The sequence below is a fragment of the Talpa europaea genome (assembly GCF_964194135.1).
Source record: "Talpa europaea genome assembly, chromosome: 7".
In the NCBI taxonomy this organism is placed as follows: domain Eukaryota; kingdom Metazoa; phylum Chordata; class Mammalia; order Eulipotyphla; family Talpidae; genus Talpa; species Talpa europaea.
The window spans coordinates 30,933,360-30,940,637 of record NC_140074.1 but is presented as its reverse complement, the minus strand read 5'-3'; positions in this window follow the sequence as shown (position 1 = coordinate 30,940,637).

Here is a 7,278-nt window from a genome sequence, read left to right as displayed (position 1 = left end):
ACTCCACCCCCACCCCAGGTCAAAGCCAAAGACACCAGGAACTCCAAATCCTATCACCACCAAAGGGAAGGTGGCTGGGACCTGAGGGTGGGGTTAAGCAGCCAGGTGGATACAAAAGGCAGACACGTGGGCTTTGGGGGCTCTCTTTCCATTTTGGGCTCTTGGCCAGCTCGCAGCATCCGGTCAGCTCTGAGAGTGACTTTGGGTTTCCAGGTCGTCGGATCGGGTAGGACGCATTAAAGACTTTATTTCCCTATTTTCTCCCTGAGTTGTACCTTTTTTTTATTTTTTTTTCTTGTAAATAAACCTTTTATTAACCCTTTTGTGTGTGTCTGTAGTAGAGTATTCATAAGTCTCTTTAAAGCGCGCGGGTGAGGACCCACAGCCAGGAACCCGTTTAATATCGGGACTGCTCTATAACAATATCTTCAGTGATAAGCTACAAGCTTACATTCGTAGAAGTGGAAAACAGCTTCTGAAGGCCTCCTTTAATTGATTATATAGTCAGTTTCTGTTACTAGAAATACTCAATCATAGTATGTGGGAAAAGACCATGCCAGTTCAATAGAGGAAAGATTCTAACAGCTAGACTCTGAATCCCTGTGTTTCTATGGCATTTGTTACTTGACTGTATTTATTTCCCCTTTGAGTTTTTAAATTCCTGTGACTTCCATAATTCTCCCTTACGGTAAACACTGGAAAGAGTATCTGAATTTAATTACTGGAAGAGTTGAGGTTTATCTTAGACCATAGCATTTATAACTGACATCTGAATTAGGATATGGAGCCTGCCCTTGGGAGTAGACATTGCAAGATCATATGATATCATCTCAAAGCTGATCTAATGTCAAAACCTAATATATCAGCATAAATGTATCTAAGATATTATCTAATTCATCTATACCTTAAGAAGGAACAAATGAATAATTTTAGCATTCCAAGAAATGATCAGTTTTTCTTTCTTTCACCTGGCATGTCACTTTTTTAGATAACACTCAGGTTAGCACATCTAACAGCCTGCTGATGGTCTTTGTTACCTGCATTCCTTGTTTTTAGTTGCAAAATAAGTTCCCCCAGGACTAGGATTGTATCTTACCAAACCCCATCCAATGTTGGAGTTTTAACAGGCTCAACTCTCATTTTTCAGTTTATATGTGTTACTTTGGGCAAGTTACCCTAGTTACATCTCTGAATTTGACTTCTGCCTAGGTAAAAAGCCAGCTCACTGAGCGGTTTTAAGAATTAAGTAAGATTATGTAAAAACACTTTCCAAACCAATGTACCAGTTATAGTTAATATTACTAAGTGTTGAAAGATAGTTCATTAATCAAAGAGTTAGAGAGAAACAATCTCAAAGGAGGTGTTTGTGACATAGAGTGCAAAGCTTTGAACATAAAATTGGCAATTTGACATGTAGTGTCTGCACTAAACTGTCCCCCTGCCCTTCGATTTGACCAGCATTTCAACTCTAAACTGTGATGAAGCTTTTTGTTGGCAGCAAAACCTATTCCTGCTGCTACAGCTGGAATGGAAAGAAGTCAATTTCCATTGCATTCATTATTGGCATGAAAGAGCTCACTCTGGTTCCTTCTTATTCCTTTTGCCAAAATGACGCCAGAACTTGGGATGAGCAACCAGATCATTAAATGCATTTCATAATTTCTAGAGAGTCTTCTGGCCTAGTTGGTTCTCTACTGGTAGATTATTCTGTTTTCCACTGGTTAAATCAAATTACTGGCCAGTGCAGCTGGGGATATTCCTAATTGTCCTGTTTTTCCATGATGTATCCCTGGCCTGTTTCAGCTTCCCTGCAGAGTCTCTCAAGGACTGAGAGAGGCCAGGCCTTTCTACTTTTTGAGTATAAGGTTACATAAGGCTGAAGTATTGTAATTTTTAAAATAAAGAAATGCAAAGCAGGATTACAAAAAATTGTGATTAATTTTTAATATTTACATTTAGTGAGTTAGTCTCCAAGTTATAAAAAAATTTTATTTGTCAGATAATTATAGCGGTTCATTTTTTAAACTTTGCTAATAATTTACTTAATAAAGTTTGTTGTATTTTCTAGTCAGTGACAGGGGAGAGCAAATCAGTTAGAGTTTATCTCACTCTTTAATAGGAACACAAGAAAGGGACATTTCTCTTTTCCACCTTTGAATGTTTTCTTCAACATTCAGCTATTGAATTGTTCAAAGAATCCAGCCTCAAGGGAAAAGCCATCCAGCCCCAAGCATGACAGAGAGGAAAGACAAAAGACAAAAGTCCCTCAAGATGTGATTGAATGATTGAATTAGCCTACTCCACATGATACTCTGTTGTTATTTAACCCCATTCAATTGTTCAGCATAATTGCTAACTGGGGGCCAAGGACCCTGGAAAAAGCATTTCCCTGACTCACTTGCCAGATGGTTTCTGTCATTGGCAAAGCATTTGCAGGAGACTGGATGAAGGGAAGGAAAAAGACAGAAGTCATTCTTTCTGTTTCTGGCCCTAGCGTTAAGAGCAGTGGGAGACCGCAGGCAAATGTTTTCTACTCCACCAGCAACAGCAGGCAAATGCAGGTGGCTGGGGACTCTAGCAGTATCCAAAGGACCACAAGCTCCTGGCTTCTGGCTTAGCAGTAGCAATGAGGATCCAATAGCAGGGGTGTTCCTGGAGTCCTATCTGCAAGAACACTCAGGAGGTCACCCCTTTGCTTCACTGTCCCTTGGCAATTCTTTAAAGTTCCCAGTGTTTTGAAAAGCCTATAGCAATTTCTTTTTTTTTTAACAAGATGACTTTTTTTTTTAAAGATTTATTTATTTGTACAAACACTGGGTACAGTCAGAAGCGTGGGAGGGTGAGAGAATTCACCAGAGCCAGAGCGGGGAGCAGAACAGGCAGACTGATGAAATACACTGCTGAGGGGAGCAGTGGGCAGCTGGAGAGGTCTGCATGCCATGTGGGACCCTCACTGGCGGCTGGGGATCGAACCAGCGCTGCAGAGGCTGCGGGCAGCTTCGCAGTCCAGCGCTCAACTGCTGCGCCACCAGGAGAGGTCCCCTATAGCAACTTCTATTTTCCTGTCTGGACACTAATTGATTACCATATATAGGACTGTTTTACCTTCACATTTCTTATTAGAAGAACTAATGTGTTGTCCTTCTTTTGAGAACCACTTGACTGAAGCTAGAAGTATCCTAACTGATGTTCAGATGGAGACACTGGTGGGCCAGGAAAGGGAATTTGTTGAGCATTACTCTACACCATACCTTGTGGGGAAAAAAAAATTGCTACACGTGAAAATATGCTGTAAAAGAATCATTTTATTTTCCTTGTCATAGATTGTTTCTCCTGTTATAGTATAGTTGTCTTGAGGATATAGAGTCTGTATATGTCTATGTTTGTCATTCACTGTTCTTTTGAGAAAAACTTACAAAGAGTAGGTTGAACTTATTTTGGATATTAAAAGGCATGATGTACATATTTTTTCTTGTTTTGAAGGACTTGGTATTTGTTTTCACACTCTCCAGGTTCACCAGCAGTCAAAGCACATTAGCAGCTACTATCTTGCCTCAGCCCATGTGAAGCAGATGTCACTAAGATCTTTTATCTATAGGTTATTTTGACATAAACAGTGTCTATTTTTGAGGCAAAATTTGAAAATCTGTCCAATTCTGAGTCACTGAACCAAGTGTTACCCAACTGATGGTTCTTTAAACAACCCAGCTTTCCCTTTAATGGGTCCTCATTAAGCACTCTTTATGCTTTCCAAGTGTTCCAAATGAATGAAGTAAAACCTACTGGCATATTGGCCAATTTCCCTTTGGATAGTTTCTCCATCCCCACCCTCTCCACACTTGCCAAATCCCACCAGGCAACCTGCTGTGGCAGAAACCTGGTTACCAGGGAGGTGTGGATGATGGGTTTTAAACAGTTATAAGTCAGCAGAGGAGAAATGTAAATGCTTCAGAAAATCAGCCATCTGGCCTTGGAATGAGAATGCAGGGAAGATTCAGAAGGGAAATCAAGACAGACGAGAAGAAAGGCAGTGCTGGGGCTCTGGGGAAGAGGACACGGGCTCAGGGAGTTGGAGTTCTAATGTGATTCCAGTTTCCAGATAAAGGGGAAGCAGGCACTGCCAAGCAGAAAGCCTTGGGTGGGATGGAGCTGGCAGAGCCAGCTTTCAGGCTAAGCTGCTTAAGAAGGATGTTAGTGAGGATTCCGTCTCTGGGAGGGAGACTATGCAGAGGAGTTTGAACTTGAGATTCTCTGTCTTCTCTATGTGAGAAATGGAGGGATTCAAACAAAAGTCTAAATGGAATGTTTATATTTTCATTTGATATGAAATGCATGTTATAAACTGTGGGAAATGCAGAAAGGTAGAAAGAAGAATATGGTAGTAGCACCACCTAATCCTCTGTCATCCCACCTACCAAACAATGAACTTGGACACATCAAATATATGCAATTCCTAGTTAATCCATTTACTGCTAGTTTGCATGTTTCTATTATAAATAATGCTACCATGAGCATCAGAATGGAAAGTTTATTTGATATTTTGGATTATTTCCTTAGGATAGAGTCATACAAGTGGATTGATCAAGTGTATAAGCAAATGTTTTGAAATCTATTGACACAATAATGGTATATTTCTGGAAAACTTCTACATGCCTTTACAATGAAATGCTTCATTTATTATCATTTCAGGAAGACATTGCCCCTTTTTTCCCTGCTTTCTCAGCATGATGCAGAAGACCAGCACTTAGCTTTAAAATTTTAAGGTATCTTTGCCCCCAGAAAAATGAAATAGGAATCTAGATTGTAGTATGTATCACTTGAGTAAGTACCTGAAAATATTAGTTATTTTTAGTGAATAATGATAATTCTGCCCCAGCCCCAACAGTCACATGATTCAGTAGGACTATTATTCATTACTATGGCACTGAATGTTTGATATTGAATGTGCCACCAAAAAAAAAAAAAAAAAACAGGCAAGAGACATTTCCTATCAGTGCTACACCTCGAGGTAGCCAAAACCAGGCGTTCATAGGGAAGTAGTCCATGGATAACAAGAGTAGCAGGAATAACATGTACTGTGGACTGAATGTTGGTCTCACCCAAATTCATGTTGAGGGCCTCGCCCCCAAGATGATGGTGTTAGGAGCTGGGGCTTTGGGTTAACATGAGGTCATGAGGGTATAAGCCCATGGTGGGATTAGTGCCTTTGTAGGATGATGAGACAATCAGAGTCCTGCTCTCTCTCTCTGCCCCGTGGGGACAAAGCAAGAAGGCAGCCATTTGCAAAGCAGGAAGAGGGCTATCACCAAACATTGGATCTGCTAGCCCCTTCATCTTTGCGATTTTCAGCCTCCAGAACTGAGAGAATTAATTATTTGTTGTTTTAACTGCTCAATCTGTGGTAGTTGTTATAGCAGTCCAAACTGGCTCTATAGAACAGATCAGTTGTTCCAGTCATAACTCCCAAAACTTTCTTCAGTGCCCAAAGATTTCACTTGCTTCCATTTATAACAATTATTTCACAAATCAAAATATTTTCAAAAGAAATACAGACTTCTTGCTCCTTTTACTCTCAGTTGTTTCACAACACATTAGTGAGTAGCTTAAGCATATCCTTCAAAGTTAATACCTTATGATGATTTTGTTTATGTATTCTAAGAGAGTAATGATACCATAAAAATGTCTTCTTTTCTCTCTCCCATATCTGTTTTTTTTCCATTCCGTCTTGTTAAAGAGTGTCCTATAGCAAGGATGTTTTCATAATTCATAGCATTAATCACTCATTTTACATATGGGGAGATTGTGGCCTGACCAACAAAGGAACTTAATGAATTCAAGATTAGAAATGGAAAATCTACCTGTGATTCCAGAGCACGCACCCACCTCCACTTCTCTATCTATCAAGAAATATATTACTTCAACCAACTATGTTTCTTGCTCCTCACTGCATCCTTCTGCCTATGGAATACTTATGAAAAAGAAAATCATACATATACGTATTTTCAATGGAGAAGTCTCAAATTCCAAGGAGGGATACTCTGAATAACTTATGTTCTGTCAAACTACACTTGGAATTAAAATAGGTTTAGGTTTAATTTATTACCAGTGATAGGGTGCAGAGATAGAAAATAATAGTCTTAAATCTACCAATCTTAAGTTGAATGCAACTTCAAATTGTAGTACTCAAGTCCATTAAAACCAACATTAGATGTAATAAGAAACCAACATTTGCTTTATGTAAAACATTATATATATACATATAGCATATATATGTATATATACACATACATACTCAATGTGCATATACCAGTGGACATCAGTAAACACCCTCAGGGCCCTGAGGTTAAGAGGGAGCAGACATAGGGACAAGGGGATACAAAGGATAGTGGTGAGGATAAAGTGAAAAATAAATTAGAGATAGAATTTAAAAAAAAAACAAGAAGGAAGGTAAAGGTTTTGGAGGTTGTTTGTTTTGTTCTGGTTTTCCCAAGCAAAGTGAAGTATGTAAGCTGTTGTGTTTGGATCCATTAGGCAATTGTGTAATGATATTTTTTTCTTAAAGTATGAAAACTTTTTTCAGTGTAGGGAAGAAGGGGGAAGAAGCAGAAGTAAAATATGTTCCTTCATCTCTTGGCCCCTTAATCCTAGTCTTCAAATGTAATTAATACTAACCATTTTGTGAATATTTGCTTTCGACTTTTCAATTTGTATATAAATGTGTGTGTTTAGAAAGTTTCCGGATTCCATGTATCTTTATTATTAATCATTGTCCATCCCAAATCATAAACTGCAAAAGATTATGATAAACGTACTTTTAAAGTAATCTGTACAGTTACTGACTAAAATAACCCCTATTTTTGATAGATTTATAGGTACTTGAGTTGGAGAAAAGGGTATGTGGGATCCCTCTAGAGAGGCCACCCAAAGTCACCAAGAGGAAAGAACGCTTGAGCTGCAGGAAAGGGCTTGAGAGCTTGTTGGCCAATAAGCTCACAAACAGCTGGCCTGACCAGTCATTATTGACTAACAACACTAGTAGATAACCTCCTCAAAAAAAGTTAAAATTTGCTTTATACAAAGCAAGTGTTTTAACCTACAAATACTTTAATGATGAGGTATTGTCAGCTGTCACAAAATTATACAATAGGCTAATTCTTTCTTCAACAATAAAATAATTTTAATTGTTGCACAGCATTTCTACGAAAAACTTTATGTGAGCAGGGGGAGAATAACCTTGCAAAATCTCTTATTAACCCAGTTTTAACAAGAAGTGCAGAA